Genomic DNA, 25,503 nt, shown 5'->3' on the forward strand with positions numbered 1-25,503 from the left:
GACTGAGAGAGAGACGATACAACAGGGATGGACTGAGAGAGACGGTACAACAGGGATGGACTGAGAGACGGTACAACGGGGTTGGACTGAGGGAGACTGTACAACAGGGATGGACTAAGGGAGACGGCACAACAGGGATGGACTGAGAGAGACGGTACAGCAAGGATGGACTGAGGGAGACGGTACAACAGGGATGGACTGAGAGAGACGGTACAACAGGGATGGACTGATGGAGACTGTCCAGCAGGGATGGATTGAGGGAGACGGTACAACAGGGATAGACTGAGGGAGACGGTACAACAGGGATGGACTGAGAGAGACAGTACAACGGGGATGGACTGAGGGAGATGGTACAACAGGGATGGACTGAGAGACTGTACAACAGGGATGGACCGACGGAGATGGTACAACAGGGATGGACTAAGAGACTGTACAACAGGGATGGACCGAGGGAGACGGTACAAGAGGGGTGGACAGAGGGAGATGGTAGAACAATGGGAGGCTGCTCTGTAGACCATGCCACAACAGGAGTGTACTGAACAATATGAAATAGCATCATGTGTGCACACAATGATCGTCAGCTGCAAATTTCTCAATTACTCTAACTTCTGCAACTATGCCTCTGAACTTGATGTTTTCTTTTTCTTTTTCCTCCAATTAAGGAGCAGTTTTAGTGTGGTTAATCCACCTACCTTACACATTTTGGGTTGTGTGGGTGAGACCCACGCAGACACGGGGAGGATGTGCGAACTTCAGACGGACAGTGACCCGGAGCTGGGATCGAACCCGCATCCTCAGTGCTGTGGGGCCGCAGTGCTAACCACTGCGCCATCCTCTGAACATGATGTTAAACATTGTTCGTAAAATCTGAAGGTCCGGCATTTAATAAAATTTAAAAAACTTAACATCCATGGGAAATGAGACACGCAATCTGTTCTCTCTTGAGCATTTGTAAAGAAGGCAAACTAATTCATCCTCAATTTCAATTATGCCAAGGTATAGCCATCCACTTCAGGATTATTATAATCCATAGGCTGTGCTTCGCAACCATGCCTGGACAGGACATGTGAGCTTGCTATTTGACCGTGAGAGGAGTCACAATGTAATTCAAGCCCTGCCCTCCCTCAGCTATATCAGCCAAGAACTGAACCTAGAACACCCTTTGCTCTATATGGCTTCATAAAGTAACACTAAATCATCAGGTAGCTGCTTAAACACTACTTTACTTTATCACGACTCAGTGGCATATTTAATCAGCTGCTTTATGACCTTATCCCCAGTGGAGTAGCACGGATCTGATAAAGGCTGTTTAACTGACCTTGATAAGTCTGCATTTGAAACTGAACAATGAGCGAATAATTCCCGTTAACAGCCAATTGCACCAAAAGACTGCAACTCCAGTGACACACAAATCAATTTTGCCCGACAGGAAACTAAAATTTATTTTTACAAATTTAACAACCACTACTACCCCTTCACCTCAGCTTTGACACTTTTAGCTTTTCAATAAAACCAGTGTTGAGCTGCAGAATTTCTGTATAACAGCTGGATCATTAGAGTACAGTTTAGGTTCTGATGACATAGCAAAAATTGGAATCTATCTTGCCGCTTCCCTGTCCTGGTCACCCCTTTTCTAATCCGTCTGATCTCCTCGTCAGTTTCGTTTGTCCTTTATAATATTTATAAAATCAATGAACAAAACTTGGGAAAGTAACTTTTGCAATGATTACATATTTATCATTGGGAGTAGACAGAAATACACATATGAAATGAAATGAAAATGAGATGAAAATCGCTTATTGTCACAAGTAGGCTTCAATGAAGTTAATGTGAAAAGCCCCGAGTCGCCACAGTCCAGCGCCTGTTCGGGGAGGCTGGTACGGGAATTGAACCGTGCTGCTGGCCTGCCTTGGTCTGCTTTAAAAGAAAACGTAAGTTTCACAGAAGAACAAAGTTATTGCAATAGGCAAGACGGCAAGAAACTTCAGAGAGTCGTGAACACCGCCCAGTCCATCACACGAACCGGCCTCCCATCCATTGACTCTATTTACACTTCCCGCTGCCTGGGGAAAGCGGGCAGCATAATCAAAGACCCCTCCCACTCGGCTTACTCACTCTTCCAACTTCTTCCATTGGGCAGGAGGTACAAAAGTCTGAGAACACGCACTAACAGATTCAAAAACAGCTTCTTCCCCGCTGTTACCAGAATCCTAAACGACCCTCTTATGAATTGATCTGATTAATACTACACCCCTGTATGCTTCACCCGATGCCGGTGTCTACGTATTTTCATTGTGGACCTTGTGTTGCCCTTTTATGTATTTGCTTTTTCTTTTCTTTTCTTTTCATGTACTAAATGATCTGTTTGAGCTGCTCGCAGAAAAATACTTTTCACTCGGTACACGTGACAATAAACAAATCCAAATCTAAATGTCCGCAATGGGGTATGGTAAAAAAACTTTACCAATAATTTAACTGTCAGGCCTAATCTTTCCGGATCTGTATTCGGGGTATCATTTTATGTAAGTCACATGGCCAGCTTTACCAGAATGCTGGTGAACTGCCGTTGCACTAATTACATCATAAACCACAGCGCCCTGTGACTCAAAATATCTATCAGTCTCTATTTTAGAAAGGCACGCCTTGTCCTTGGCTTGACTTCAACAAAAGTCACAAGTGAAGTGTACCTAGTTAACTGCCTCGATGTTTTAACATGACCAAGCCAGCTACTACAAGATAAAGTTATTGGATTTTTAAAAATCCTAATGCATTGTTAGCTGACTATCTCGTCACAGACCCTAATTTTTGTATGTCTATTTACCTTTATAAAAGGGAATGTCCTTCCAATGTCCTCCCCATCAGCATACAAACCTTTCCTCAACAATCCTTAACTAATCATGTCAATTTGATAGCACCACTCTTGTCTCTGAATCAGTAACATTGATTAACTATCCCCACTGTGGATTTGAGCACACTCGACAGAAACACTTCACTGCGTAACTTTGGGTTAGGCTTCAAGTTCCACTCCAGAGACCTGAGCACAAAAGTCTAAGCTGAAACTTCAGTGGAGCACTGAGGGAGGGCTGACCTGCCAATGTTGTCATTCCTTCAAATGAGTCATTAAATTGAGGCCTCCCTGTCTACCCTCTCAAAGATACATTGAAAATAGGACGAGTAGGCTATTTGACCCTTCGAGCCCACTCCACCATTCAATTTGATCATGGCTGTTCCTCCATCTCAATACCATACTCCAGAGTTCTGCCCAAGCCCCTTGAAGCCTTTAGAGTCTAGAAATCGTTCTATTTCCTTCTTAAATATAGTCAGTGACTTGGCCTCCTCAGCCTTCTGTGGTAGAGAATTCCACAAGTTCACCACCCTGAGTGAAGAAATTTCTCCTCATCGCAATCCTAAATGCCCTACCCCATATCCTGAGACTGTGGCCACTTGTTCTAGACCCCCAGCCAGAGGAAACATCAACGCTACATCCAATCTGTCCAGCCCTGTCAGAATTTCATGTTATATTTCAATTTGATCCCCTCTCATTCTTCAAATTTCCAGTGAATACAGGCCTAACCGGCCAAATCTCTCCTCGTGTGGCAATCCTGTCATCCCAGGAATCAGTCTGATGAACATTTGAAATGGAATGAAAATGAAAATCGCTTATTGTCACAAGTAGGCTTCAAATGAAGTTACTGTGAAAAGCCCCTAGTCGCCACATTCCGGCGCCTGTTCGGGGAGGCTGGTACGGGAATTGAACTGTGCTGCTGGCCTGCCTTGGTCTGCTTTAAAAGCCAGCGATTTAGCCCTGTGCTAAACCAGCATTTGCTGCAATCCCGCTATGGCAAGCATATCCTTTCTTGATAAAGCCAAGACCAAAACTGCATATCATACTCATGAGGAGAAACTAAGTAGACTGGGACTATACTCATTGGAATTTAGAAGAATGAGGGGGGATCTTATAGAAACACATAAAATGATAACTGAAATAGATAGTATAGAAGCAGGGAGGTTATTTCCATTGGCGGGTGGAACTAGAACTAGGGGGCATAGCCTCAAAATAAAGGGGAGCAGATTTAGGACTGAGTTGAGGATGAACTTCTTCACCCAAAGGGTCGTGAATCTGTGGAATTCCCTGCCCAGTGAAGCAGTTGAGGCTACCTCGTTAAATGTTTTTAAGGCAAAGCTAGATAGATTTTTGAACAGTAAAGGAATAAAAGGTTATGGTGAGCGGGCGGGTAAGTGGAGCTGAGCCCACAAAAAGATTAGCCATGATCTTATTGAATGGCAGAGCAGGTTCGAGGGGCCAGATGGCCGACTCCTGCTACTTGTTCTTATGAATAGCCCCTGAAAACAGGAGATGGGATAGCAATGTGCAACTAATCAACTGTTACAATTATGAGGTTCATAAGATTATATATTGTGACCGAGGTTTTAAATTTAGAGTAAATAAAGGGGAGGGTCATCTGATCTGTTCTGAAGTCTTGGGTGACTGTCTGTGCGGAGTCTGTACGTTCTCCCCGTGTCTGCGTGGGTTTCCTCTGGGTGCTCAGGTTTCCTCCAGTCCCAAAAGATGAGCTGTTAGGTAATTTGGTCATTCTGAATTTTCCCTCAGTGTACCCGAACAGGCACCGGAATCTGGCGACTAGGGGCTTTCCACGGTAACTTCATTGCAGTGTTAATGTAAGCCTCCTTGTGACAATAAAGGTTATTATTATAAGTCTGTCTTGACAGTATGGGTGGTTCGATTGTTAGAGATCAAGGAAAGGTTTAGACTGTTTTACTGAGAAGAAGGTACGAGGTATTTACACTTGACAGTAGTCTATTAGTTTACAATGAATAGGCTTCCAAAGTTCCAGAAATGTCTTGATGGTACAGTTGTGTTGTAATTGTCCATTTACGTCAAAGATGTAAAGGAGTTGGGATCAAGGATTGCTAATTAGCATTTCTACATAGATACAATATTAATATGCCAATGGGGAAAAAGGCAGAGGATCAGCCTACAAGCTCCCCTACAAATCAATGAATATCACAGCCAGACAGGCAGAGGTTCTGTGTGATCAGCAGGGAGAAAAATGGCTTGACTTTGTGAGCCACTGGATGCTGGAGGGCTGAAGGGATGCATCCTGCATCCTTCCACAGATTCAGGGAGATTTGGTCTGGCAATGGCCAGGAGGAAGACCCACCACCAGAAGAACCTTTACTGCTGGTGGTGGATTTAAGAAGCTCTCTGAAAATTCAGGAAAGCACTGGAGACAGTCACTCAAAAGTTACTACTTGGTGAAGAAGGTGTACGGGTGTGATGATCTGCATAATGTAAGTTTGTATATAATGTTATGCACGACCTCCGACCACTAGGTGGCACTGTAAACCCGTCACGTCACCATGTGATCTGGGAGTTGGGAGTTGATCGTGCTGGGAGATAGACGTATTTGCAGTAATTCCACAGAGTTGTTTATTTTTTTGATTTAGCGTACCCAATTCATTTTTTTCCAATTGAGGGGCAATTTAGAGTGGCCAATCTATCTACCCTGCACATCTTTGGGTTGTGGGGCGAAACCCACACAAACATGGGGAGAATATGCAAATTCCACACGGACAGTGACCCAGAACCGGGATCGAACCTGGGACCTCGGCGCCATGAGACAGCTGTGCTAACCACTATGCCACCATGCTGCCCCACAAGAGTTGTTCAGAGTTAGTTGTTTGTTAGTTTGTTTATCCTAGTTATCTTATCACACAGTTTGTTCTATAAGAAATTATTTTAAACTACATGTTCTGAGTTCATCTTTCACTTCGGCCAGTCTACAGAACATGACATGGTACCAGGTTTGGTGATTTAACCAGAACTTGAAGATTCTGTACAAGAAAATTCAAACCACTGAAGATAACTCTGCAGGATAAGCAAGGAAACAAATCTTTGTGAGTAACCTTGCAAGCTACTGGCATCTTGTGCTCAACGCGCGGTAAGACTTTGAAGCCTGGATGGAAGGTATCAAGGCACCTCAACAGCTTCGGTTTACTGGTAATGTAGATGAAAATCGGAGGGTGTTTAAGCAGCAGTTTAAACTGTATGCTGCAGCCCTTGGTCTGCAGGCACAGCCCGATGTAAGGTGTATCGTGTTGCTGTTCACTGTAGCAGCTCCCATGCAATTGAGATCTTCAATACTTTTTTGCATTTGAAGACGAGACTGACGGCAAAATCTTCGAAGAAGTGCTTAAACGATTCAGTCAGCATTGCTCCCCTTGAAAAAACACCATTGAGCGCTGTACCTTTGAGCGCTATAAATTCTGTTCCCGCACCCAAAACGTGGGAGAGACATTCAATAGCTTCCTTACTGACTTGCGATTGAAAGCGCAGTTGTGCAACATCAGCACACCCAGTCGTCAGTGATACGAGACCAGATAGTTTTAGGAATCTCCAATTCTAAAGTGCGCAAGCGTCTACTAGGGGAAACAGCCGTGAAACTTGATAGTGCCATTCAAATATGTCACACTCGTGAGCTTGCTGCAAAGCAGCTAGACGTGTTGAATCACCATAGTTTTGGAGCGAAGGCAGCAGACGCTATTAGTGTGGTGCCACAGCTGAATAAGAAACATGCTCCCAGTGGGGGCGGCCATTTTTAGTGGCCGACCCAATCCTCCATTTTGTGTCCACAATGTGGCAAACGGCATATGCCACGGCAATGCGCTGTTCAGGGAAAAACATGTGCCATCTGTAATGGCAGGAATCATTTTGCAGCCTAATGTTATACAAGAAAAAGGCCTGAACAAATGAAGAGTATCAGCCCCATTGATGAGGTGTGTTGAAAGAACACATTCTTTGTTGATGTGATCAACAGTGAAGACAAGGAGAATCAAGGTATATCAAAAGAAGGATATTTTTATCAATCTGCAGGAATAGTGAATAGAAGGCAGATAATTATACAGATAAATGGATGGTGCCATTAAAAATAAATGGCACAGTAATAACAGTTAAGCTTGACACTGGTGCGAGGGCCAATCTCATCAGCCTGTCTGCAAATTCAGCCAAACATAGTTACTGGAACGGTACCATTAAGAGATTATAATGTTAACAAAATCTCTACGCTAGGAGCATGTGAGCTTGATGTCGAAGTCAAAACCAGAAGGTACAAGCTGAAATTTTCTTTGGTGGCAGTGGACCGCGACTCCTTAATTGGGAGTGGAGGCGTGTGAGGAGCTACAGCTCGTCCGACGAGTGTACAGTGCAGACAATGCTGCAACAGGCTCTCATCCCTCAGGAGACTCCATATTGCCTGACTTCCCTGAAATTTTCCAAGGTTTTGGTACGTTACCATACATGTACAAGATTCAGTTAAAGGAAGGTGCAAAGTCTGTGATTCACGCGCCGAGACGTGTGTCGCCGCCATTAAGAGATAAACTAAAGGCAGAGTTAGAGAGAATGACTGCTTTGGGTGTTATTAAATGTATTAACGCCCCCAGAGACTGGGTCAATTCCATGGTCTGTGTAAAGAAGCGTATGGGGGCCTAAGAATCTGCATGGATCCGAAGGATTTGAATTTCAATATTAAAAGAGAACACCACCCTATATCAAAGGTGGAGGAAATAACGTGTGAAATGGCAGGAGAAACCCGTTTCAGCAAATCGGATGCGTCGCAAGGCTTCTGGCAATTGAAGCTAGATAAAGAAAGTACAAAAATGTGCACATTCAACATACCCTTCGAGGGGTATTGTTTTTTAAGAATGCCATTTGGCATTCAGCTTGGCTTCAGAGATATTTCATCGTGCTATGGAGCAGATAATTTAAGGGAGCCAGGAGTCCGTGTGTATGTGGATGACGTTATCATTTGGGGGTCAACTCGGGAAGAACATGATAATGGTCAGAGTCATAGAAGTTTACAGCATGGAAACAGGCCCTTCGGCCCAACGTGTCCATGCCGCCCAGTTTTTACCACTAAACTAGTCCTAATTGCCCGCATTTGGCCCATCTTACCCGTATAACTGTGGCATTTGCGTCCAGGACGACATCCGACACTGAACGACAATACGCACAAATTGAAAAAGCGTGTCTTGTGCTCATTAATGGGCTAACAAAGTTCCATGATTATGAGTATGGGCTTCCAACCTTCATTGTGGAGACTGACCACAGGCCACTAGTAGCCATCATAAAATAAATCTTAGCGAGATGTCGCCAAGACTGCAACAAATGTTTATGAAGTTGCAGTGGTACGATTTTGAATTGGTGTACACATCGGGTAAACATCTTATCGTGACTGACATCCTTTCCAGAGCTACCGGCACTGTAGAGCCACCCCAGTTGGATGAGGACGTAGGTCCATGTAAACATGGTGACAGAGTCTCTGCCTGTCCCTGATGACAAGTCAAAGATCATTAGAGAAGAAACTAAGAAGGACCCAAAGTTGCAGAAAGCGATAAGGTGCATCCATGAAGGATGGCCCAAAGGATCATGTTCAAGTTCCTGTAACATTCGAGCAGAGTTAAGTCACATTAACGGATTTCTGTTGCGATATCAGTGGATTGTGATTCCACAGACATTGCGTCAATAATCCTCATCAAGTTGCATGAAGGGCATTTATGGATGGAAAAGTGCAAGACGAGAGCCAGTCTATTGGCCTGGGATCATCTGGGACATTGAGCTGCTGGTTAAGAACTGTGAAACATGCCAAAGATTTCAGCGCAAGTAGAGCAAGGAACCTGGGCAGATAGGCAAGACAGTCACTACCCCATGGCAGAAGGTGGGCCTAGACTTTTTCCATTTCAATGGAAAGGAGTACCTTCTGGTCATAGACTAATTCTCAAACCACCTGGAGATAGAGCAGTTGTCGAGTTCAAGTGTGATTAAAAAATGTAAAAGACATTTTTGTGTGAAACGGCATTACGAGGTGGTCATGAGCAATAATGTCCTTGTTTGACTGTTATGAATGGACAGAATTTGCGTGGCAGTATTACTTCCGGCATGTTACTGCCAGCCCGCATTAAGACCATAAGACATAGGAGCAAAATGAGGTCACGTGGCTCATCGAGTCTGCTCCGCTATTCAATCATGGCTGATATGTTTCTCATCCCCATTCTACTGCCTTCTCCCCATAACCCCTGATCCCCTTATTAATCAAGAACCTATCTATCTCTGTCCAAAGATGTGCAGGTTAGGTGGATTGGCCATGATAAATTGCCCTTAGTGTTGGGTGGGGTTACTGGGTTATGGGGATAGGGTGGAGATGTTGCCCTTGGGTAGGGTGCTCTTTCCAAGAGCCGGTGCAGACTTGATGGGCCGAATGGCCTCCTTCTGCACTGTAAAGTCTATGATTCTATGATTAAAGACACTCAATGATTTGGCCTCCACAGCGGCAAAGCGTTCCACAGATTCACCACCCTCTGGCTGAAAAAATTCCGCTTCATCTGTTTTAAAGGATCGTCCCTTTAGTCTGAGATTGAGTCCTCTGGTTCTAGTTTTTCCTACAAGTGGAAAGATCCTCTCCACGTCCACTCCATCCAGGCCTCATAGTATCCTGTAAGTTTCAATAAGATCCCACCTCATCCTTCTAAATTCCAACGAGTACAGACCCAGAGTCCTCAACAGTTCCTCATACGACAAGCCCTTCATTCCAGGGATCATTCCTGGCACGTAGTACAGTGGTTAGCACTGCTGCTTCACAGGCTCGGGGTCCCAGGTTCGATTCCAGGCATGGGTCACTGTCTGTGCGTAATCTGACGTTCTCCCTGAGTCTGTGTGGGTTTCCTCCAGGTGCTCCGGTTTCCTCCCACAAGTCAAAGAACAAAATAACAAAGTACAAAGAACAAAGAAAAGTACAGCACAGGAACAGGCCCTTCAGCCCTCCAAGCCTGTGCCGACCATGCTGCCTGTCAAAACTAAAATCTTCTACACTTCCTGGGTCCGTATCCCTCTATTCCCATCCTATTCATGTATTTGTCACGATGCCCCTTAAATGTCACTATCGTCCCTGCTTCCACCACCTTCTCCGGCAGCGAGTTCCAGGCACCCACTACCCTCTGTGTAAAAAACCTTGCCTCATACACCTCCTCTAAACCTTGCTCCTCGCACCTTAAACCTATGCCCCTTAGTAATTGAACAGTCCCAAAAGACGTGCTTGTTAGGTAATTTAGACATTCTGAATTCTCCCTCTGCGTACCTGAACAGGCACCAGAATGTGGCGACTAGGGGCTTTTCACAGTAACTTCATTGCAGTGTTAATGTAAGCCTACTTGTGACAATAAAGATTATTATTAGATTAGATTAATATATTACCTTTCGGGACTTGTGGGGGTAAACCAGAGCACTCGGAGGAAACCCACGCAGACATGGGAGAATGTGCAGACTCCGCATAGACAGTGACCCAAGCCGGGAATCGAATCTGGGTCTTGGCGCTGTGAATCAACAATGCTAATCACTGTAAAGGTGTCCCATATTCTTATGGGGTCAAAATTAGCTCTGTTTCTCTCTACACAGATGCTGCCAGGTGCATTCTCCAAGTCATGCTGTATTCCAGGGGGAATGCCTACCAGTGCACCCATGTCTGAAACTGCTCTGCGCAGAAGCTTAAGAATCAGCAAAAAGTCCTTTAACACCTTCTACAATGCTCCCTGTGGACTTTTACAACTTGAAACAACTACAGAAAGCACCAAACACCTGTACGATTGTCGTGAAAGCCAGAAGAATTCAACCAGCAACTAATCTGTAAACTATTGATGCTGCAAAATAATACTGCTGAACACAGTTCAAGGTTAAGAGGGGGAGTTAAACTGGCGCATTGACCTCCTAATTGGCATCACTGGCCTCAAATCAGTGCCGTGATCTGCCTTTTCTGCTTACTTCCACGAGACGCTCTCTGTGTATGTGTGCTGGCTCCTTATTTTTGTTACTAAATTTAGAGTACCCAATTCTTTTTTTTCCAATTAAGCGACAATTTAGTGTGGCCAATCCACCTAATCTTTTGGGTACCCACATAGATACGGGGAGAATGTGCAAACTTCACATAGACAGTGACCCAGGGCCGGGATCATACCCAGGTCCTCAGCACCGTAGGCAGCAGTGCTAACCACTGCACCACCGTGCCGCCCTATGTGCTGGCTCCTTCATCAATATGGCCCCTGACATGATTTGCCCCACAAGTGTACTTGTGCCACAGACACCATTTTGGGGCTCAAAGGGCACTCGCAATGCTCAAAGCACAATTCTATAAGGTCAAACCCAATTTGTTTATCTAATAGTAGCTTGACAATGAACATTAGAATTCTATTTGATTAGGTTAGGCTTCTTTGCTACTCCAATCCTCAATCAGCATTCACTTAGTGTCACAAGTAGGCTTACATTAACACTGCAATGAAGTTACTGTGAAAAGCCCTTGTTGCCACATTCCGGCACCTGTTCAGGTACACGGAGGGAAAATTCAGAATGTCCAAATTACCTAACAGCACATCTTTTGGGACTTGTGGGAGGAAACCGGAGCACCCGGAGGAAACCCACGCAGACACGGGAAGAACGTGCAGACTCCGCACAGACAGTGACCCAAGCCGGGAATCAAACCTGGAACCCTGGCGCTGTGAAGCAACAGTGCTAACCACTGAGCTACCGTGCCGCCCTATAGCAACCCACAGCCATCTCAATCAAAATCAGCTACTAACGCAGGAAATCAATCTACAACATTCTTGGCAAAACTGCTCGGCGCCTCACCTCATTTATCTACTAAGTCAACTGTAAAACTCAGTAGAATGACCTCCCTCAAAATGTCTGAAATTAATTACTCTCATCAACAAATATTCCTCACAAATCAAGCCTTCTACAAATTCTCCATAACAGTCCAAATGGACGTAAAGGCAACAGCTAAAGTCCAGTGCAATCAAGATGGACAGGCCATAGAATGAGGGTATAAACTTATCAATAAAACATTACATGTAAGATTAATTATACCATTTGTTGTGATGGTGTAATTAATTCAGTGTCATTCCCCTCCAAATTAAATATGCGTCTGCTCATGCAACGTACGTACCCATTACTACAAATTTAGAAACAAATCACTGTACAGTAACTTATTTATTAGTCATAGGACTGGCAGGATAGGCGGTTTTTCAGTTCAATTACATGAAGAATCATCAGAAAATTCATCAAATTATCTGAAAATCCATCCCCAAAACAATTAAAAGCATAATTGTTGCAAGAGCACACTGGGATTTAACGCAACACATTCATATACACACTCGTCTCCCCGATTACTGTGCAATGACTCTTGCTGGGATGAGGGAAGGGCCAGGTGGTTATGATGTCCTTTGCAGTTGAATGGAATAGCAACGCTCGATGATCAGGCCCAAGCAGAACGAATAGGCAGTTCATGCAATCCCAAGAATGTACAGACGCATTTGGAAGATGAGAGAGAGAAAACTGGATGAAACATTTTTTTTTTAAAAGCATGGTTGAACATCCTCACAGCTAAAGAGGGCTGGCAGAGATTTAAGGCAATCAGGAAGCTCAATTAACAAATAGCAATTTTATTGATCGGTTGAGAGCCACCCTTGTCATTCATCAACAGCAAGATTATCTGTTATTTTCTCCAGCACTCTGTGAAACAGAGCGCAACAAACGTACAGCTTCAAATCATGTCAACTCATTCAATCCATTCAATCCAAATCAGGGAGTTTAATTAAGGATGTTTGTTAGTGACCAAAAAAACCCACAATGTTTACAAAAACAGAATGTATAGTATAGTACCCTGTGAACGCCAACTGGTGTTTAGGATGTCACCCAAATGCACGCTGCAGGCTGAAGCTAAAAGTTACAGTCTACCGAAAGTTTACAGTAGTCTCGTAACTCCAGTGTGGAAAGAATGAGCTACTTGCCAAAGGGCACAGTCAACGTAGCAATGGGGAGGGAGGTGCACTACGCTGACAAGGCATGTGACTCAGAAAACTAGGTGAGAGGTTACAGCCAGGGAAAACGCTTGATAGGAGGGGGGAGAATGCAAGTTTTTAAAATGAGCCACAGATATGAAATGCAGTCACTGCTTGGGCACAGCTGTTTGAACAAGCAGGTAACATTTAAAACCTGCCAGGTATACACAACCGCAAGGCAGACTGCAAATAATTGTCCAGTGCTACTGAATATGATCGGTAAAATTTAAATAAACTGCAGGCTAAAATGCAAGGCCAACGCAACCAATATCTGATTCCAAACAAAAAGTGGTTTGTATTATTTCATACCACACAGTATATTGTTCAGTAAAGTTCTGTTCACAAATAACTTTTAGGTAAAAAGACCATCAAAAAATGTTATGTAGGCAAAAAATAGCGACCTGGGCAGCATGGCACTGCTGCCTCACGGCGCCGAGGACCCAGGTTCGATCCCGACCCCGGGTCACTGCCCGTATGGATTTTGTATGTTCTCTCCGTGTCTGCTTGGGTCTCACCCTCACAGCCCAAACATGGGCAGGGTAGGTGAATTGGCCACGCTAAATTACCCCTTAGTTGGAAATATTTTTAAAAAATAATCATTTTGTGCACAGCGTGTCCTGATTCAGCGGATCCACCGGAACAGACAAGCGGGGTTTTAATTTAACATCACATCTGAGGGATAGCTTCACCAGCAATGCAGCACTTTGTCAGCGGAACTATACAGTGTCAGTTTAGATTATTTGCTTGAATCCAAAAATAGGCTTGAACCTAGGGCTGTTTAGCACAGGGCTAAATCGCTGGCTTTGAAAGCAGACCAAGGCAGGCCAGCAGCACAGTTTGATTCCCGTGACAGCCTCCCCGAACAGGCGCTGGAGTGTGGCAACTAGGGGCTTTTCACAGTAACTTCATTTGAAGCCTACTTGTGACAATAAGCGATTTTCATTCATTTCAACTCCGGGAGCTGCCAGCTGGAAATATACAAAACTTGGCATTGAGAAACAAATTCCCGATTTACCTCCTTTACACTATTCAATCGTGGCGCAATGTGCCTTTGCAGTTCACTGAGATTTCTCAATTTAAAAATCAAGATGTGAAAGAAGACACCTATTATTTTAACACTATGGGCGCGATCGAACGGCCTCGTCACACCTGACTCGGTGACATGATGAGGCCGTTAAATCTCGCAAGAGACCTCTCGCAAGATTTGCGGCGCTCAGAACACCTCACGAGATTTCTAAAAAAAAAATTTTAAAATAATTTTTATTAAAGGTTTTCATAAAATATCAATAACAAAATGAGAAAAAATAAGAACCCAACAGGGTTAAGTACAAAACACAATCTAGAAAAGCAACCCTCCATACCACCCCTCCGTACATAAATAATAAATTAACATTAACACCCCGACTTAACACAACGGGTATATACACCCCCTCAGTCCCTTCAGTGTAAATAACAAAAACAATAATAAAGTAAACAACCCCCCCCCCCCCCCACCGCTGCTGCCATTGACCAATGTCTATCGTTCTGCCAGATAGTCTAAGAATGGTTGCCACCGCCTAAAGAACCCTTGTAGCGACCCTCTCAAGGCAAATTTCACCCTCTCCAATTTAATGAACCCTGCCATATCGCTGATCCAGGATTCCACGCTTGGGGGCCTCGCATCTTTCCACTGAAGGAGAATCCTTCGCCGGGCTACCAGGGACGCAAAGGCCAGAATTCCGGCCTCTTTCGCCACCTGCACTCCCGGCTCCTCTGCCACCCCAAATATTGCGAGCTCCCAGCCCGGTCTGACCCTGGATCCTACCACCCTCGACACCGTCCTCGCTACGCCCTTCCAAAATTCCTCCAGCGCTGGGCACGCCCAGAACATATGGGTGTGATTTGCTGGGCTCCCTGAGCACCTAACACACCTGTCCTCACCCCCAAAGAACCGGCTCATCCTTGTCCCGGTCATGTGTGCCCTGTGGAGCACCATAAACTGTCTGAGGCTGAGCCTACCTCACGAGATTTTATGAGATCGGGTGAGATGCCGCGATCTGGATCTCGCCAGATTTAAATGAGCAATTAGGCTCATTTAAATATGTCGGCGCCCGATTCTCCCTCGGCTTGGGAACTAATGTCTGCACCTGGGAGCTGGGAGACCACGCCATGGTTCAGTTTAGCACTGGTCCATACAAATTTGGACCTGGCGTAACGGCACCTTGGGGGTGGGGGTCTCCCAGACCATCAAAGGCCCCCAGGTGATTGGGCGCTGGGCAGGGTGATACACTGGCAGTGCCAGGTTTCCCGGGTAGCACAGCCAGGCCAGCTGGGGCACTGTCAAGGTGCCCGGGTGCCAGATTGCCTGTGCCAGGGATCGGGCCTGGGATTGACCTGCCTTAAGAGGAGGGGTGAGGGGAGGCTCGAGGAGCCCATGAGAGGTATGTTGGGGCTCGTCAGTGCAGAAAATGAGGTAAATGGGCCTTGGTGGGATGTTTCAGACTGAGGCCAGAAAAAAACACAATCCCGTTTGATAGCGGTTTTTGGCACCTACACGGGCCCAAAATGGGATTCTTGTTTTTTGCGGGTTAAATTATGCCCTATATAAATGGTGCAATTTTACAAAACCTGGTTGAGCTCCAGCTAAACTGTTAGCTACCAGAAACAAATCAGCCAACAGCACTGCATGGCTTAAATCCTGCTACCCCATCTCTTAATGTTGCCAGTGGCCCTTTCCCAATAAAGGGAATATTCTTTTGATATGTTGGACGGCTCAGCAACATGCTAGCTGACGTATTGATCTATTCCCAGGGTCGCCAAGGCCAATAGTTAGTAACTAAATTATTCCACACTTGCATTATCTTACACACTCCCGTGGGATTCACAGGCCACCTTCATCCTTTAGCTCAGGAAGAAATTACCACAAATTTACGTGAGTCAAGCCCTATACGCCCCTCCCCCCTTCCTTATGCTTGAATTGCACATTAAATGTTGGAAGGTGCTGACTTCAAGTCAGCTTGCTAAACTTGTCTGTTAAGTACCGGCTGTACTATTATTTTCTTGACTGCTTGCTGGTTTCTGTGGTGTTTTGCATTTATCCAAATACCACCTAACACTAGCTAAGAGAAATTCAATTACATATGCAGATTGATCATGCTTTAAAACTGCACTGGATGGGAGAATTAGTGATATGGACTTGATTTGGTGTTAGCGCTCCTATTTAAAAGCAGTTCTTCTTGAGATTATTTGTTTCAAGTCTGCAACATGCCCCTATAATTGTAATGTCAAAACGTGGACATATGTGGATCATATTGCAAATTTACTGTATAAACCCATTGACCTCGTTGCTTAGAATCGTTGTTAAGAGCTAGTAACTTACTGCTTCGCAATTTGTGGGATGAATACAGTGGAAAACGCAGAATGAGAGGCTTGTGGCAATATTTCTGTTCCCAGTAACGTGTTAATTGTTCTAGCTATCCAAGAGGAATCACAGTGAGAATTTGACTTTGGTAAATGCAACACCAGATTATTTAGAAACTCTAAATTCCGCCCCTGGTTTTGTCCAGATGTTGATGCTTGCTGAGGTACGACGACTCCCCCCCACCATTGTGCATGTGAGTGGCGCGTATATTTAACGGGAGTCTTCAATTATGGGACCCCAAATCTTCACTTGATGCATGCTGCATTAGGATGGATCACCGAGGAATGACAGGATGCACGTTTATACCAACCCACCCTGTCACCTCTCATTCTGCACCTGTTGATCTCAGCTACCCCACTAATGGGGAGGAGCACAAGACATAGCTGGACAGAGAATATCCTCCCCAGTAGCTGGTTCAGAGTAGGCTGGAGGACTGGGGGTAGATTTCTTCTTTTAAGTAGAAGTGGGAATTTCGCGCCGTCGTGAACCTCGACGGCATTCACGATGGCACGAACACTCTGCCTCCATTTCAGAGAATCGCGCCCAACATTTTGGGTTTTACAACACACATTGTGGTGTTTTCTGAGGTGATGTGAGTCATCTTCTGCCTTTCTGCCAAAGAATTGTGGCTTTTGGTTGAACACATTTTAAAAAAAAAATTTCAATTGGCTTTAGACTACCATAAATAAAATAATATACGTCCAATTTTAGGGTGAAGAATTTGCATGGTTATTAGTCTTAGTAAGATTTTTGGGGGGGCAACTGTATGTCCTGGAAGATTTTGGCCAACACTGTATTACATTCCTCCTAACTTATTACTGACACAAAATGTTGGAACATATAGGTCTATTATTGAAGGATAGATTGAAATATGAATCTATTATTCCTCTTGGGATGATAAAAGACTTGTCACGTACTTCCAGAGTTTTTTGATATTGTTTCCAGAACTTTTCCCCCTCTTTGCTGTTTCTGATTTGTGCGAGTCTGCCGGACCCCTGTACAAATCACTCGTGATGCAGAAACAATTCCAGAAGTTCAAATGGTTTAAGTTTACAAAAGGAAAAAAATTGGAGGTTCACGATGGCGTGAAACGGCCCCTATCCCGACCGATTCAGGGCCCGATAATGGGCCAGGAGCGATGCCGCGTCATTTACGCGCGCCAGGCATTGGCGCCACGTAAAGGCGGCGTCGCATACATGTTGCGGCCGGCGCCGCATAACTGGCGTCACCCGCGCATGCGCGGGTTGGCCGGCGCCAACCCACGCATGCGTGGTTCCCGTCCTCTCCGCGGAACTAGACGGGGCCATTCTCGCCGCTTGGGTGAATCGGGAGGGCGTCGGACCGGCGTCGCGGGGAAAAATAGCCGCCAGGCGATTCTCCCAACCGGCGCGGGAGCGGAGAATTGCGCCCGTTATCTCTCAGCATCAGACTTCCCAGAGCCACCCAGTTTGTTTTCCCTGCAAATGTTCTCCTGAAGGCATTCAGTTTTGCTGACAGTTCTATTGATAGTGAAGTTCCGTGGGGCACCTTGGCATTCTTCATGTGTCAGCCTGGATAACGTTGGGAGGCAATTCAACCATCCAGCGAATCACAGCTGAGCTAGATCTCATCCTCATGTAATATTTGCACATGCACTTCTTTTAAGTAGAAGTGGGAATTCTAACTGACAGCAGCAGCCCCACTGTCAGCATAATTCAGATTAGCTAACTGTACAGAGGAGCAGAGAGATCTTGATGGTCAAATACAGAAATCTCTCAAGGTGACAGGGCATAAGGGTGACATATGCTTATAGGGATATAGAATAGAAGAGAACAATTCATAGAATCCCTACAGTGCAGAAAGGGGCCATTTGGCCCATCAAGTCTACACCGACACTCTGAAAGAGCATCCCACCTAGGCCCCACTCCTGATACCACTCCCAACCGTTGTAACACTAAGGGGCAATTTTTAGCATGGCCAATCCACCTAACCTGAACATTTTTGGACAGTGGAGGAAACCGGAGCCCCAGGAGGAAACCCACGCAGACATGGGGAGACATGGTGCAACCTCCACACATACAGTTTCCCGAGGTTGGAATCGAACTCGGGTCCCTGGCACTGTGAGGCAGCAGTGCTAACCACTGTGCCAACGTGCCGCCTGCAAAATCTAGAATATAAAAGCAAAGAGACCATGCTAGAGCTGGACGATGACAAGGATCGACATATCAGGATCTGGCACACATAGGGTTAATGTGCGACTGTACTTAGTACCATCCATACAATGATGCAAGACAGTAGCATTGTGGTTAGCACATTTGCTTCACAGCTCCAGGGTCCCAGGTTCGATTCCGGCTTGGGTCACTGCCTGTGCGGAGTCTGCACATCCTCCCCGTGTGTGAGTGGGTTTCCTCCGGGTGCTCCGGTTTCCTCCCACAGCCCAAAGATGTGCAGGTTAGGTGGATTGGCCATGATAAATTGCCCTTAGTGTCCAAAATTGCCCTTAGTGTTGGGTGGGGTTACTGGGTTATGGGGATAGGGTGGAGGTGTTGACCTTGGGTAGGGTGCTCTTTCCAAGAGCCGGTGCAGACTCAATGGGCCGAATGGCCTCCTTCTGCACTGTAAATTCTATGCTAACCCAGACCTAGGGGCAGTCGCGTGTCAAGCAGAGACTTAAGCATGGAGACAGCTCCGAGCCTATCCTCTTCACTGAACAAAGTTTTAGTAGCTAATAAAGTCTCATGGTTAACCTACAGAAAACTACAGTGACTTCTTTAAGACATATTTGTCTGGAACCCTTCCAACGGGGTAGTGCAGAATTTTAGACGTTCATAGACAGTTGGTGGATTGGGCAAACAAGTGGCAGATGAAATTTAATGCCGTGAAGTGTGACATGATTCATTTTGATCGGAAGAATGCAGAGAGACAATAGAAAATAAAAGGTGCAATTCTAAAGGGGGTTGCAGAAGCAGAGTGACCTGGTGTACATGTTCATATATTATTGAAAGTGGCAGGACAGATTGTGTGAGCAATTAATACAACATACCAGATCCTGAGCATAGCGTGTAAAAGCAAAGAAGTTAAGTTAAACGTGCTTAAAACACTGGTTCAGCTGCAACTAGGGTATACTATGTCCAGTTCTGGACACTACTCTTTATGAAGGATGGGACAGCATTATAGAGGATGCAGAAAAGATTTAGGTGACCGGTCCCAGAGATGAGAAACTTCAGGTGCACTGAAAGATTTGAGAAGTTAGGATTGTTCCCCTTGCAGAAGAGAAGGCAGAGAGGAGATTTAATAGAGGTATTTACATCATGAAGAGTATGGACAGGGTAGATGGGGAGAAACTGTCCCCATTGGTGAAAGGATCAAGAACAAGAGGACATGGATTTAAGGTGATTGGCAAAAGAAGCAATGGCAGCTCGAGGAAATACCTTCCTCCGCAATGAGTGGTTTGAATCTGGAATAGAACATAGAAAAATACAGCACAGAACAGGCCCTTCGGCCCACGATGTTGTGCCGAACCTTTGTCCTAGATTAATCATTGATTATCATTGAATTTACAGAGCAGAATGCACTGCCTGAGTGTGGTGGAGGCAGGTTCAAGCAAGGCATGCAAAAGAGAATTAGATCATTATCTGAAAAGGAAAAATTTGCAGGGACATGGGGGAAAAGGCAGGGGAGTGGCACTAAATAAAATGCACCTTCAGAGGACCAGTATGGGCATAATGGGCTCAATGGCTTCCTTCTGTTCTGTAACTATTCTATGATTCTACAGATTTTATAAATCAATGGTTATGCCCCAGCTGGAGTAATTGTGGACAATTCTGAGCACCACACTTCAGGAAAGCTGTCATGTCTTACAAAGGGTATAGAGGAGGTTTACCAGGATTTTACTCAGATGAGCAACTTCAGTAAGAAAGTTACCAGAGTTCTCCTCAAAACAGGGGAGGTCAAGAGGTGAGGTCTCACAGATGGTGGATGGTTTAATAATAATAATCCTTATTATTGTCACAAGTAGGCTTACAATAACACTGCAATGAAGTTACTGTGAAAATCCCCTAGTCGCCACATTCTGCTGCCTGTTCAGGTACAGAGGAGAATTCAGAATGTCCAATTCACCTAACAAGTACGTCTTTCGGGACTTGTGGGAGGAAACCGGAGCACCCGGAGGAAACCCACGCAGACACGAGGAGAACAGACAGTGACGCAATGCCGGGAATCGAACCTGGGACCTTGGCGCTGTAGAGCAACATTGTTACTGTGCTGCCCATTTCCATTCCCTAAATATTAATCTAGCCCGTGGGTCATTGACCAGAGGTTACGTATTTGAAAGCATTGTCAAATGATCTAGAAGGGAGCCGAGTAGAATAGTTTGCAGTCAGAGATTTGCCAGGGTCTGGATCACTAACTGAGAAGATGGTGGAAGCAGAAACCTTTAATAATTTTAAAAGTGACTTGGCAAAATCCTTGAGGATGATGGAATAACAGGTTCACAGACAAAATGCAGGATAGTGGGACTAAGCGATGTCCATCTCTTGGGAAAGAATCAAAAAATACTGACTGCTCCTTCGAAGTGTCTGCACAAGCAGGATGGGCGAATTGCCTCCTTCTGAGCTGTAAGTTCCCGTGATTTCGTTGGGGGCCGAAGTTGGAACATTTGGGATCTGTGTGACTCACACCGGGGACGGTATTTATCCGGAGGGGATGTGCTCTGTGGTACATTTCAATCCTTTTTCTTCCTTTCCTCTACTCTCAAGTTGATGGGCAAGCCTATCTAACAACCACCATCTGTTGTAGGGTTTCCGACTCTCCCAGATTGTCTGAGGACTCTCCAGGAATTAAAGCTCAATCTGCAACCCAGGAGAAAAATCTTAAGAGACATCAAAATGGTTGTTTGATTGACAGACTAGAATCAACAAATTGGTTAACGAAGAGTCCATTCAATATCCAATTGGAATGGGAAGGTGAGGCGCCACAATGTTGAACATGTCAGGTGACCAATTGTTGGAGCGAGGAGCAGGCAATGAAACCTTCAAGATAATGTCGAATCAAAGTTAGCAACACTATCAGTAGTGGGAAGACCATCTGGTTTGGTATGGGCAGCACGGTAGCATTGTTGCTTCACAGCGCCAGTTCTCCCCGTGTCTGCGTGGGTTTCCTCCGGGTGCTCCGATTTCCTCCCACGAGTCCAACAGACGTGCTGGTTAGGTGAATTGGACATTCTGAATTCTTCCTCAGTGTATCCGAACAGGCGCCAGAATGTGGCAACGAGGGGATTTTCACAGTAACTTTATTACAGTATTAATGTAAGCCTAATAAAGATTATTATTACTATTATGGTTTGTAATTCACCATAACAGCAAAACTGAGAAGGGGAACTCAAGGGGTGGCAGAATCCGACACAATGACAAACCACATAGATGGATTATTAACAAAAAGTTAAAAATTTAACAGAAAGTCATTAAAAGCTCAATGTGTTTCCTTGACCTTGCTGACCATTGTAAAAGTTATTTCAAAACTACTGCCTTTCTGCGGTAAACAGGAAGACCGCTGAAAATCCTCTTTGCTTCATTACACTGTGGGTCAACAGATAAAATACTAAATTGACGTGAGGGGATGAATGTCTCCAACCCTACACATCAGGTAGGCAAAGGGTGCAAATCCAATATCAGCACCCAAGCTTAATTACAGGTGTTCCTTGCCAACATGGACAGATAGTCAAGATAACATTGTGACTTTGGTTAGCCTGTTTCATCCCCAGTATCCTCTTCTCCTTTCATGAAGGGAGATCATTTCATACTTGCCTGTGGTTCTCCTGGACCTTGAACCGAGTATCTGTTCTTAAGAGTACGAACCTAGATGGTGACTGTTGCCAGGTTTCACCTGTAAGCTATCCTCGCCGACTGTGCAAGCAGGAATATCTTACAGCGGGAATTACTAGAAAGCGATCTGGAACGGAAAAGCCAGCCACTGCTCTTCCTCTTTAAGAAGTTTTACAACACCAGGTTAAAGTCCAACAGGTTTGTTTCGATGTCACTAGCTTTCGGAGCGCTGCTCCTTCCTCAGGTGAATGAAGAGGTATGCTCCAGAAACATATATATAGACAAATTCAAAGACGCCAGACAATGCTTGGAATGTGAGCATTAGCAGATGATTAAATCTTTACTGATCCAGTGGGGTAACCCCAGGTTAAAGAGGTGTGAATTGTGTCAAGCCAGGACAGTTGGTAGGATTTCGCAGGCCAGATGGTGGGGGATAAATGTAATGCGACATGAATCCCAGGTCCCGGTTGAGGCCGCACTCATGTGTGCGGAACTTGGCTATAAGCTTCTGCTCGGCGATTCTGCGTTGTCGCGCGTCCTGAAGGCCGCCTTGGAGAACGCTTACCCGGAGATCAGAGGCTGAATGCCCTTGACTGCTGAAGTATTCCCCGACTGGAAGGGAACATTCCTGCCTGGTGATAGTCGCACGATGTCCGTTCATTCGTTGTCGCAGCGTCTGCATGGTCTAGCCAATGTACCACGCTTCGGGACAACCTTTCCTGCAGCGTATGAGGTAGACAACATTGGCCGAGTCGCACGAGTATGTACCGCGTGCCTGGTGGGTGGTGTTCTCACGTGTTATGGTGGTATCCATGTCGATGATCTGGCACGTCTTGCAGAGATTGCCATGGCAGGGTTGTGTGGTGTCGTGGTCACTGTTCTGAAGGCTAAATAGTTTGCTGCAAACAATGGTTTGTTTGAGGTTGCGCGGTTGTTTGAAGGCAAGTAGTGGGGGTGTGGGGATGACCTTGGCAAGATGTTCATCTTCATCGATGACGTGTTGAAGGCTGTGAAGAAGATGTCGTAGTTTCTCCACTCCGGGAAAGTACTGGACGACGAAGGGTATTCCGTCGGTTGTGTCCCATATTTGTCTTCTGAGGAGGTCGGTGTGTTTTTTTTCTGTGGCGCGTTGGAACTGTCGATTGATGAGTCGAGTGCCATATCCCGTTCGTACGAGGGCATCTTTCAACGTCTATAGATGTCTGTTACGCTCCTCCTCGTCTGAGCAGATCCTGTGTATACGGAGAGCTTGTCCATAGGAGATGGCTTCTTTATGTCCCCTATGGACAAGCTCTCCATATACACAGGATCTGCTCAGACGAGGAGGAGCGTAACAGACATCTACAGACGTTTAAAGATGCCCTCGTACGAACGGGATATGGCGCTCAACTCATCGATCGACAGTTCCAACGCGCCACAGCAAAAAAACGCACCGGCCTCCTCAGAAGACAAACATGGGACACAACCGACAGAATACCCTTCGTCGTCCAGTACTTCCCCGGAGCGGAGAAACTACGACATCTTCTTCACAGCCTTCAACACGTCATCGATGAAGATGAACATCTTGCCAAGGTCATCCCCACACCCCCATTACTTGCCTTCAAACAACCGCGCAACCTCAAACAAACCATTGTTTGCAGCAAACTACTTAACCTTCAGAACAGTGACCACGACACCACACAACCCAGCCATGGCAATCTCTGCAAGACGTGCCAGATCATCGACATGGATACCACCATAACACGTGAGAACACCACCCACCAGGCACGCGGTACATACTCGTGCGACTCGGCCAATGTTGTCTACCTCATACGCTGCAGGAAAGGATGTCCCGAAGGGTGGTACATTGGCGAGACCATGCAGACGCTGCGACAACGAATGAACGGACATCGTGCGACTATCACCAGGCAGGAATGTTCCCTTCCAGTCGGGGAACACTTCAGCAGTCAAGGGCATTCAGCCTCTGATCTCCGGGTAAGCGTTCTCCAAGGCGGCCTTCAGGACGCGCGACAACGCAGAATCGCCGAGCAGAAGCTTATAGCCAAGTTCCGCACACCAGTGCGGCCTCAACCGGGACCTGGGATTCATGTTGCATTACATTCATCCCCCACCATCTGGCCTGCGAAATCCTACCAACTGTCCTGGCTTGACACAATTCACACCTCTTTAACCTGGGGTTACCCCATCTCTGGATCTGTAAAGATTTAATCACCTGCTAATGCTCACATTCCAAGCATTGTCTGGCATCTTTGAATTTGTTTATATATATGTTTCTGGAGCATACCTCTTCATTCACCTGAGGAAGGAGCAGCGCTCCGAAAGCTAGTGACATCGAAACAAACCTGTTGGACTTTAACCTGGTGTTGTAAAACTTCTTACTGTGCTCACCCCAGTCCAACGCCGGCATCTCCACATGATGGCTTCCACTTTAAGACTTCCCAGTGAGTAATTTGAGCATTGATGTTTCAATATGTATCACGCAGGTACACGCAAGGGGAACCTGGATAAAAGCATGAGGGGAAAAGGCTAGAAGAATACACTGATAGGGCAAAACAAAGCAGTGTGAGAACAGGCTCTTGTAGGTATTTATGCTCCACATGGACCAGTTGGGCCAAATGCTCGAAATTCTATGTGATACCTCGCAAATGCTTGTATCTCTTTGAGAGCAGCAGAGAGCCTTCAACAACAAGGGCACAGATCTGCAGCTCAATACCGGAGTAACGATTCCAGGGAATTGTAATTATGCAGCACTGAGCATTAAGTGATGCTATTTGTTTCATGCAACTATTTACTGGTTCCACCCAAACACAGCCTCGTTGTGAAATAACATTCTCTCTCAGACACATTCAGGAACGAATTGGGGGGAGGGTGCGGGGGAAGGAACAAGAAAAACCAGCCATCATGCAAACAAACATGCAGATAGTACATACCAAGGGTGGTTTAAGTTTTCACTTGAATCTTTTTCATTTTCTCTTGCCCTTTTCAAAAGCATCGGTTTAGGTTCATTTTAAACAGCAAATAATCCATGGAGGGAGGCAATGCAAATGGATGGCAGCATGGTTTATTTGGAATTTTTATGTCATCGTGTAGATTCCATTCATAAATTTGTAATTATGAGTGGCCTGGCTACAAAGCATTAGTTATATGTTCCCTGGACCGGAGCCAGCGGACAATTATTTTAGTTGCTAGGGGGAAGTGACACTACTTAAAATAAGGTGAAAAAGCAATGAGCCAATATGAACCACTAACCAAACAGCAAAGCACGAAGACAAGCCACTGACATGGACTACAGTTTTGAGATGTTAAAAGAAAAATCAAACAAACGGGAATGAAATTATATTTCTAAAGAAGGGAAACAATTTATATCTCCGCCCACGTAAAGAGAATTAAGCCAGCCAC

At 45.4% G+C, this 25,503-nt stretch overlaps 1 protein-coding gene and 1 long non-coding RNA gene across 10 annotated transcripts in view; one reads left to right on the top strand and one right to left on the bottom strand.

Annotated features, from left to right (window-relative positions):
- Positions 1-25,503, bottom strand: part of LOC140403951 (carnitine O-palmitoyltransferase 1, liver isoform-like) — a 150,873-nt gene that overhangs the window by 110,523 nt on the left and 14,847 nt on the right. Inside the window, exon 1 of one of the 9 annotated variants that reach the window (XM_072492236.1) lies at positions 25,035-25,153. The exons of 7 other annotated variants lie outside the window; for them this stretch is intronic. The gene's annotated coding sequence lies outside the window, so the exon portion shown is untranslated. Of the gene's footprint in view, positions 1-12,724; positions 12,851-25,034; positions 25,154-25,503 lie in introns of those variants that run through there. One more of the 9 variants, XM_072492234.1, reaches the window with a different exon arrangement.
- Positions 24,490-25,503, top strand: part of LOC140403953 (uncharacterized) — a 141,092-nt gene continuing 140,078 nt past the window's right edge. The window contains exon 1 of the long non-coding RNA XR_011938442.1: positions 24,490-24,545. This is a non-coding gene — a long non-coding RNA (uncharacterized lncRNA). The remainder of the gene's footprint in view (positions 24,546-25,503) is intronic.

This window comes from Scyliorhinus torazame, chromosome 29 (assembly GCF_047496885.1).
Source record: "Scyliorhinus torazame isolate Kashiwa2021f chromosome 29, sScyTor2.1, whole genome shotgun sequence".
In the NCBI taxonomy this organism is placed as follows: Eukaryota; Metazoa; Chordata; class Chondrichthyes; order Carcharhiniformes; family Scyliorhinidae; genus Scyliorhinus; species Scyliorhinus torazame.